The sequence below is a fragment of the Tiliqua scincoides genome, chromosome 9 (assembly GCF_035046505.1).
Source record: "Tiliqua scincoides isolate rTilSci1 chromosome 9, rTilSci1.hap2, whole genome shotgun sequence".
NCBI classification, from domain to species: Eukaryota; Metazoa; Chordata; class Lepidosauria; order Squamata; family Scincidae; genus Tiliqua; species Tiliqua scincoides.
Window position 1 is genome coordinate 11,567,986 of NC_089829.1, and position 9,643 is coordinate 11,577,628.

Genomic DNA, 9,643 nt, shown 5'->3' on the forward strand with positions numbered 1-9,643 from the left:
AAGGACGCCAAGGAAGGGCACTTGCCACCGCCATCATGGCTGGGTTTCATGTGGCACCATTTCCAGCCTGGTGGGCTGTCCCCTGCCCCCTGCTTGCTACACCATTGGAGGTTATGGTCTGGAGTCATAAAAGGGGTACATTTGGAGCTTGGACTCTGTTGGATCAAGTTGCTCCCTCAGATGGATGGCTTACCCTGCCTTGCCCACACTGCCTAAGCAGGGTCCTGTAACCTTACAATCCCCAAACTGCAGATGGGGAAGACTGAGGTTGAAAGGGAACATCTTGCCCAAGAGCACCTCGTGAATTCATGGCAGAGGGGAGATTCCAAATACGGACTTCCTGATTCACAGTTCAGTCTCTTAGCATGTTGAGGTCTGAGGTGAGACTGGCTCAAGAGGGACCATATTTGAAGGTCTGGGTTCAAATTCAGGGGATGTCTCACCACCCAGTCTATCCTTACAGCCTGGATCCTGCACCTCATCTGACTGACTGCTCCCCTGCCGAGTCTCTGCTGTCACTCAATTTCAGGACCATGTCACTGGATTTTCCCCATTCCATACCTTTATAGTACCCTGAATTCTAGTTTAATTGGGAGAGTTTTTGCCATTAATTCTGAAATTGAAGCATGTACATTTTGCCTCAACTTTTATAAAATGGCAAAATGTAGAGTTGGAAGGCAACCAAAAGGTCATCTAGTCTAACCCCCTGCTCAGCGTAGATAACTACTGCAGCACCCCTTTTGATTTCTTCTGCTCATGTGCATATTTACTCCTTCTATGCTACTTATAGCACAATCCTATGCATCTCTACTCAGACATAAGCCCCTTTGTATTCAGTGGGGTTTATTCCTAGGAATGTTTGTATAGGATTTCAGCTTTACATTGGTAAGACATGGTGAAAAGGGGAACTTGGTCTGACTGCAACTATGATTGCTTCAAGATCCTGCATGTGCACTGCTTCACTGGTGCACACATGAACCTCCTGCAAGTTGGTCAAACACCACACCAAAAGAATCTGGAGACAACTCTGTGTACAATGTTTCAGTGCTGGTCAGCCCTTCCTCCTCCTTCCTCACACTGACACCACCTCTTAGCGTTTCTAAGCAATCCCTGATTGGGATTGAAACGCTGGCCACCATCTTGGCTGGGACTCATGTGGTACCCCCTTGCATGACACTCCAGCGTGGTGCCCATGGTGAACCGCCCCCCCATCCCCCCACTTGCTAAGCCAGTGCATTATGCAGTGTGGGAGAAGACTCACGAGAGAGATGTAACAACTGCATGTGCTCTAAGCCAATGGCTATTGTCACATTGTGGCCATCTTACTTATGGCCCAGTCAAGGCACCCATCAGGGAGCACAAGGCCTGAATTATGCCTGTCCTGAAAAAAGTTTCTAGGAGGTTCACTTTGCCCCTGAAGAACCCCTGACTTGATAGGAATCACCCTCCTTTTAGCATTATAGGTGCTAATACCCAGAATGTGGTTCTAATTCCACCCCCCAGGCAGCGCAAGGCAGAAGTGTGCCACCAAGGCCCATTCTGTGACGCCAGTGTAGATGCATGCACACATGTGGTCCCTGCCCATTTCTGAGAGAACAACATTTGTGGAAAAAAAATTTCCCCCAAGAAGTGCATTTTTCTCAGTTAATGTAACTAAATATTATATCACTCCCTGCTCCCTGCCTTGCTTCTCAATTGGAAACAGTGGGAAGCTAGGATGTGGTGCTAGAAATCCATTATGTAACTAATCTGCCGCAGCCCAGGTGTCTCTCTCTCTTTCCTCCAACCGAGGGCTGCAAAGCCTGACATTTCTGCCCTGTGTGTGGTCTGGGACACCAGCGCCAACCACGGACAGAGACTAATGGCATTTGCGTGGCAAGGCGGCGTGGTGTGTGTTTATGGAAAGTTCTGCTTTGATATGTTCCTTGTCCAGAAGTCCCCAAGCAGATTCCCGGGAGGACATTTCAGCAACCTTTGAGGGGAGGCAGACGGGTTGTGAAGCTCAGAGCTGTCTGGAACAAAGTCATCCAAATGGAGACACTGACTTGGGATGAAAGAGACTCCCCATTCCATGCCTCTAGAGATCATCTGCCCTACCTTCTACCCCTTCTGTAGCAGTGCAGTGCTACTTGGGAAGCACCCAGGGTTTAGAACCTTGGTGCCTGAGGGAGAGTGCTAAAAGCAGAAGCACTCTGAGGGTTTGAAAGTTAGAACTCGAGCAGCAAGAAGTCAGAGCAATGAGTGAGACACAGCAGACATTCAGAGGGCTGATGCAGGGAGAGCTGAGCCGGAAGTAGGACGGTATGAGATTGAGAGAGAAGTCCGTCCTCCCGGCTAGCTTCCTCAGACTTTTATTCATTCTCAAACACATGATGCAAAGCTATGCAATAGGGATACTGGCTGCCTACTAGCTAGTTCTAGCTTGACCACAATACACATTCCTGAGATATGCGCTTCTTCATAACATCCTCTGTTTGCCGGCTCTGGGCGAAGACACTCAGCGTATTATCAAGGCCAAGAGTTTGCTCTTGCTCAGACGCAGATGTGCCTGCTGTCATTATGGCCAAATACTGCTAAAGCATCTCAAAGCCTAGCGCCTGTGCACATAAACACTACACCTTCTAAAATTCAATCTGGCCTTGGAGTATGCTCTGCTTGCTGCCACTTTCAGTCCCTTCCATTTACTTGTGTTATGTTTTGCCCTTCTCTATTACCCAACTGCAAGTATGCATTGATAAAACACTCCAATAAAGCCATCTCAATTATGCCATCCCAGCAGTGGTTGGAGCATGGTGATTTTGTACAGTGTTTTACTGAGGCACACATACCAATCACCAAAATATGGCAAAAGGAGAAAATTGATGTCAGGGTCCAGGGGGCAGAGGAGAATACCCCCAGGTAGCTACTCTGCTGCCACCAGCCCAAGAGCCAGGATCACTAGAGGGATTACCTGGGCTGAATTCCCCTTGCTTATAATATAACCCTTTAGTGGGTCCTCCTTAGTTACTCTCTAGACCAGGGCTGCCCAAACCCCGGCCCTGGGGCCACTTGCAGCCCTTGAGGCCTCTCAAGGAGGTTGGAGTCCACACTGGCCCAATGCAACTGCTCTCAGTGTAAGGGCAACTGTTTGACCTCTCTCATGAGCTGTGGGATGAGAGCTCCCTCCACTGCTTGCTGTTTCATGTCTGTGATGCAGCAGCGGCAGCAAAGGAAAGGCCAGACTTGCTTTGTGCAAGGCCTTTTATAGGCCTTGAGCTATTGCAAGACCTTCATTCATTCATATAAATTAGTCTTTAACATATTCATTTATGTAAACTTATGTAAATTTATTCAAATTTTAAATGAAAATTAATTCTTTTTTCCCCCGGCCGCCGACACAGTGTCAGAGAGCTGATGTGGCCCTCCTGCCAAAAACTTTGGAAACCCCTGGTCTTTATTAATAAACCCAACCCTTCTCAACTGGATCTTTTATACCTGAGGAGCCCCAACTACTCTAACACCAATGGAAGAAGCAAAGACCTACATGAAAGAAAAGTTTCATAACACATGGGTACAATTGCTTAAGCATTGATTTGTTGCAGTGTTTTATAAATATACACCTGCTGCATCCCCATTTCCTTCCAGCATTGGGAATTTTCTGAATTGCCTGGCCTCTTGTTCAAAGTGGAACTGATACATTTGCAAATTGTCCTGTTTAATGTTCTTTATTTTGCAACTGAACAGTGATCAGTGGCGTCACTAGGGTTCGCGTCACCCGGTGAGAGATGCGAGCGTGTCACCCCCCATATAGTGGGTGGGGCAACACCCCAGGTGATGGGCGTGGTGATGTACCATCACTTCGCCCCCACTTGTTTTTTGACTGCACCTTTAGATAGAACAAAGATAGAACACATTCTGCATGAAATTACACATTGATTGATATATAACATGATGGTATTATTCCTACAAACTGTGATTTTAGTGATTTTGGTCAGTAGTGGTGTCACACACGCCCCATGGACACCATACTAAGACCTTATTGAGTCTTAGTTTGAGACGCAGTTATCAAACTTTTAGCACTGGGACCCACTTTTTAGAATGACAATCTGTCCAAGACCCACCAGAAGTGATGTCATGGTGGAAGTGACATCATCAGGCAAATTAAAATAATTAAAGTAAAACAAATAAGGAAATAATCAGAAGCCAGCCCTGGTCCACCAAGTGAATTTCCTCTGTAGCCTGCCTGCATTAACACCCCCCCTCCAAAACCAGTAAGGTTTTCAGCCCTACCCAGTGCCCAGTTCAATTTAAGATCTTCTGCTTCAACCAGATCACTGTCAGGATCCACCTGGCTTTGCAAGTCTCAAAAAGGTTCACCTTATCAGCTGAAGCCTCTGCGTGGATCCTTTTAAGTGGGCAGGGGGGAGGCTGCCTTCTGGAGCACTTGTTTAGCTCCAGGTGCATAGGATCAGGACCATTCTGGTAGCCTTACACTCTCCTTCACCTGATCTTCCACACCAGCCAAGGCATGTTTGCTTACTTGCGAGTAAACACTACGGTGAGGCTTAGTTTAGCTTTCCTTAGGGCTCAATACATTCATCTGCTTGGAGGGAGGGACTTCCTTCTCAGGTGTTTTTTGGGGCTGCATTCATTGCCTCAGGACCATTCTAGTGTTGTTGGATTCCTCTCAGCCTGCCCTTTACGACAGACTAAGGCAAGTTCACCTACTCGCGAGTAAGCGCACGATACAGCTCACTTTCACTTTCCATTGGGGTCCATGCATTTTTTTGTTCTCTAGTTTTTTGGCCATAACTTTTGGCAGAAAGGAGATATTTCACTCTGGTTTTTTGCACTGCATTCCACTCAAAATTCAGCATCCAACGGTATATAATATGATGGGGTTACTCCTAACCACCGCTATTTTAGCTTGTCACCCCCCAGTGCGCGTCACCCAGTGCGGCCCGCACCCCCCTAGCGACGCCACTGACAGTGATGAAGAGGGGGTATGATGGAGGCTTACAAAATCATGTATGGCATGGAAAGAGGTTATTCTTTGTGCATCAAGCCATATCTTCTTTTTTGGTGTACACCAACATCCATGAGGTGCACTCAAACTATAAGAAGACAAGGCTGCAGCTGCCCTCTGCATGGAGCAGAGGGCAAGGAAAGTGGATGAGAAGCCAACTGGAGTCCAAGCTGTGCAGTAAGGGAGCAGCAGGAAACCAAGAAACAAAGTTGGAGCCTAGATTGAGGCCGGGACATAGACCTACACTTTAGCAGAGGTGGGCAAGAGCACTTGGAGGAAGGTTCAGGGGAGCTCCCACCATGAGCTGTTCCAGCAGCAAAGTTTGAGATAGAAACCAGCTACTTATAGACAGGTGTGATTGAGGGAGAACAAGAGGAAGAGGTGTCCTGAGACTTCTCCTACTGCAGAAGCAGGAATGTCACTAGCAGGAGAGCTCAGGTGCTGCTTTTGAACCTTTTCTCCAAAGACCGGAGCTAAGAAGGAGCATCTTGCTCAGCAGGAGACCAAATGAGAAATTTGTCTAAGGGCATATGCAAATGTATGGACTGTTCTCTTTCCCAAGGGCTTCCTGAGAAATGGTACATAGCTCATGTTCCATTAAGACTACAGTCCTATGCATATTGCCCTGGGGATACGTCCTATTGAAGCCAATTGGACTGCCTTTTGTGTAAACATATTATAAGCTAGTACTCTAATATGATTTTTATTTAGGATTTTTTTTTTAATTTTATACATTGGTTTTAAACTACTTCAGGAGTTAGAGATGAATTGAGCCTGCTCTTTCAATGAAGTATATCATCATTTTGAAATACAGAATAAGTGCAGAAGACTACAGCACTTGAATGAAGGCATTTAATTTTTTTTATTATCTTAGCGGACTGACAGATTATCACAACAGTCTTTCAATTACCCCAACAACATTGCTTCTATAAGAGAAAAGAAGCCCCACCCTTCCTGAAGCCACCCTGGCCCCAATCCAAGGCATGCATCCAAGTCTGTCTCCTCCTCCTCCTGAGTAGCCCCATTAGGTGATATGCCTTGTGTGGGTGGGCAGACAAGTGCTTATTCATTTGTTCTGAAGCCTAGGCTCCCCATCATTGTAGTTCCTGGGAATAATGGAGCGGAACCTGGAATCAGAATAGAGGTTCCGCTGAGGGGCATTAGATCCATTGTATTCCTGGGCTCCATAGAGGGGGCCATCTACAGAAGGAGTGGCTTCTGGGTCTTCATGGGTTATGGTCTCCCATAACACCATTTTTTACACCAATTCATTCTGGGAAGCCATGCTGGCTCCCCAAAGGAGGACTCATCAGGGTCCACACCCAAAAGCATCCTGACAAGGACCCAGCCCCAAGAGTCTTACATTTTAAAATTTAACAGTGGGGATGGGAGACCGCCAGGGAACACCAGGTGCTGTAGGCTTATACCACAGTCTTTCGAGACTGAAGGTTGCCAGCCAAGTGGGGACCCAGAAGGAGATAAAGGCAGGAGGGTTTGCACATGCACTCCACAGGTGAAGCTCTTTCTTTGGACTGTGATCACTAAAGTGAAGGTTGATCAGAAGGACAAAAGGCAACTCCTTTTCTAGTGAAGGATTAAAAAGTAAAAGTACAGTGGGACCTCCTACTACTGGTTGGCAACCTTCAGTCTCGAAAGACTATGGTATAAGCCTGCAGCACCTGGTATTCCCAGGTGGTCTCCCATCCAAGTACTAACCAGGCCTGACCCTGCTTAGCTTCCAAGATCAGATGAGTTTGGGCATCTGCAGGGTAACCTTATCCATGGGCTGAATCCATGGCTCAGAAGGCCTCCCAGATGTGACCAGAAGCCACTTCCATTAATAGCCGGGAGATTTTCTGAAATTTGACCTCCCCACACCTCAGAAGGTCTCCAAGGCACAGTCACTTCCATTTCACATCCGGTCACATCCAGGAGGTGTTCTGAGGCTGGGGAAAACCTGTTGCCCACTCCACGGGCCTTCCCTGATCTTAGAACACTTCCTGGATGCAACCATAGGTTGTGGGTGTGAACTGGAGGTGGCTTCAGGTCACGTTCAGGAGGCCTTTTGGAGCAGCTGGGAGGCTGGTGTGACCTCTTAGAAGGCCTGGAGCAGCCCCCAAGTGAATATTTGTGGTGCTGCGACCTCCCCCCCACCCCGAATTTCATTTTCCACACATTTCTATATCCGTGGGGGGTTGTGGAACCAATCCCCCATGGATACCAAGGGTCCACCAGATAAGAGCTAATTATGGAATTTGCTGGAAGGGAGTCCATAGGGACAGGACTGATGAAGTAAAGCTGAAATAAAGGAAAAGTACAGGTTTAATGATTAATGTGGTGTCCCAAGAGATGGAAGGCCGTGTACTGCGTGCAGGGCCAGAATGTAACTATTCACTCTTACATATAATTGTTTGTTCTTTGGCATTGCAGTTGTTTGTATTTTGGCTTGTATTTAAATGAACACCAGACCCCAAACCTAAATGTCATCTGAATATTTGATTTTTGATTTTTTTTAGAGGTTTCTGGTGAATCATTATCTTGGCCTAAAGGGAAATATATAAATGTAACTGTAATGAATGATTAAATGGCTGGTCCTCTTTGGAATTTGGGCTGCTCTTTATTGTCAGTGAGCAGGATAATAAAGAGTCATTCATATCTTACATCGTTTGCTGCCTTCGACTGTTTCCTGCAGTCAGACAAAAGAACATATCCATTTTTGTCCACAAGGAAAGCTGCCAGCTCTGACACCGGACCACTGTGGCTTCTTAGAAGATAAAAAGTTGCCGGTTCTCACCTGTTGTTTTTTTTCCCCAGGTCATGCATTAAAAAGCTTAAGAAAAAGGTGGCCGAAACATAAAGGGAAATATAGACAGGAATCCATCAATCTCCCCCCACTGTGCAGCCTGAGGAAGCATCAGCCGCCCTTCTGCTAGTGACATCACAAGCGTGTGTCCCACTTGGCCTAATGCTTGTGGAGGAAGCCGCCAACCAAACGCAATCTGCAGACTTGTCAAGAGGCGGAAGGCTGCACAGTGTCTTTGGTTGGACACGCCAAACTCAGCACGGTTCAAATCACTTTTACAGCCCCGGTTGACGTTTTTAAGACCTGTGGAAGGATCTCTTTAATGAATGGCCGTGTGGCCGTGGCAGGCAGCCGGCTCTCCCCGTGTTATGCAAAGCGCAGGTCCAAGAAGACAGGCCATGATTCACCAGCAACGACTAGGGAGGTTGCAGAGTCTCATAAAGAGAGAGGAGGGAGATGGAGATGCATTGCGAGCAAATGACGCCGGCGCTTCATATTTCTCCAGGCGTTTTTGCGGACTGTCCCCCAATGGCTTCGATCTGCCCAAAAGATAACTGAGAGCTGACTTTCTCCTGCCATTTTGTGCATAAGAAATGCCGTGAGGGAACGCATGCACTTTTGAAGGCCCCAAAGAACCCCCAGATTGGGCCAAACAGGCCATACAGATCAATCCATCACTTTTGCAGGCAAGGCGCAGTTAGGAGGTTGACAATGGCATTAATAATGGAAAGGACACCCAAGTGACTGTAATAATCAAAGTCATAAATCACCATCCACACTCCCGGCAAAAACACCAAAGCTGGGAATCAGAGACCTAATTGAAATGATATCACCAAGGATTATCCACTGTTGTCGCAGCCCTCGGTCTCCCAAAGATGGGAGTAGATTTTTTTGGAGGGGGGAGGTTTCCCACAAAAATAGATTTCCAGTAAGGAGGGGGGAGAGAAGACAGGATAACCAAGATAAATATATGATCTCTGTCCTGATGGCATCTCATTCCATATGTGAACCCTGATTGCCTGGGATCAGCTATGGGGCCAGTAACTGTTTTGCAGTCCTCAGTCTCCACTGGGGCAGGGTAGATTTTGAGGGATTTTTTCCCCCCACACGCAAAAATAGATTACCCTGACAACAAGGAGAGGAGAAAGAAGATGCTGACAGCCAAGATATACACATGGTCTGTGTCCTGGTGCATCTCACTCCATATGTGATCCCTGATTGCCTGGGATGACCCAGCGGGGTTAATCCAGGAATTAAGCAGCGGCAAGCAGGAGCAAAATGGTAAAAACGTTGTAAAACAACAAAAATGATAATAATAAGTATTTTTATACTTTTAAAAATTGCAGTTGCAACTACAATGCCTGCTGAGTCAAACAACATATTAGGGATGATTCAGCAGCAGAGCCGACAGATGCAAATGGCATTCGGAGAACGAAATGAAGAGCAATTGCTTATAACAGACACATAAGACGCCTAATTGAGATTTCATTGAAACCCATTGGAAATAATTAAAATTGACTTTTAATACTTCACAAACTAATTAAGAGTATTGAACTGGATAACAACACTGAAGTCTAGCTGGTGCTTAATTGGACGAAAATGAATCATAATTGGGAATAAGTTTCTCGCGGAACAATAAACATCAATATTGGGTGGGGAGCGAGGACCATTCCCCTCTGGTGACAATGTGACGACTCGGGTCTGCGTGTGGGGTTCGGCATTCCATGCGTCCTCTGCCATCAAAGCTGTCAAAGTCTCTTCTGGGGAATTTGGAAGGTGGTAGAACTTATATTTATTTATTTTTCACATTTCTATACTGCCCAGGGTGGTGCAAT

At 46.6% G+C, this 9,643-nt stretch overlaps 1 pseudogene; it reads right to left on the minus strand.

Annotated features, from left to right (window-relative positions):
- Positions 1-6,672: 6,672 nt before the first annotated feature.
- On the minus strand, positions 6,673-6,792 carry LOC136660756 (5S ribosomal RNA; annotated as a pseudogene).
- Positions 6,793-9,643: the final 2,851 nt, after the last annotated feature.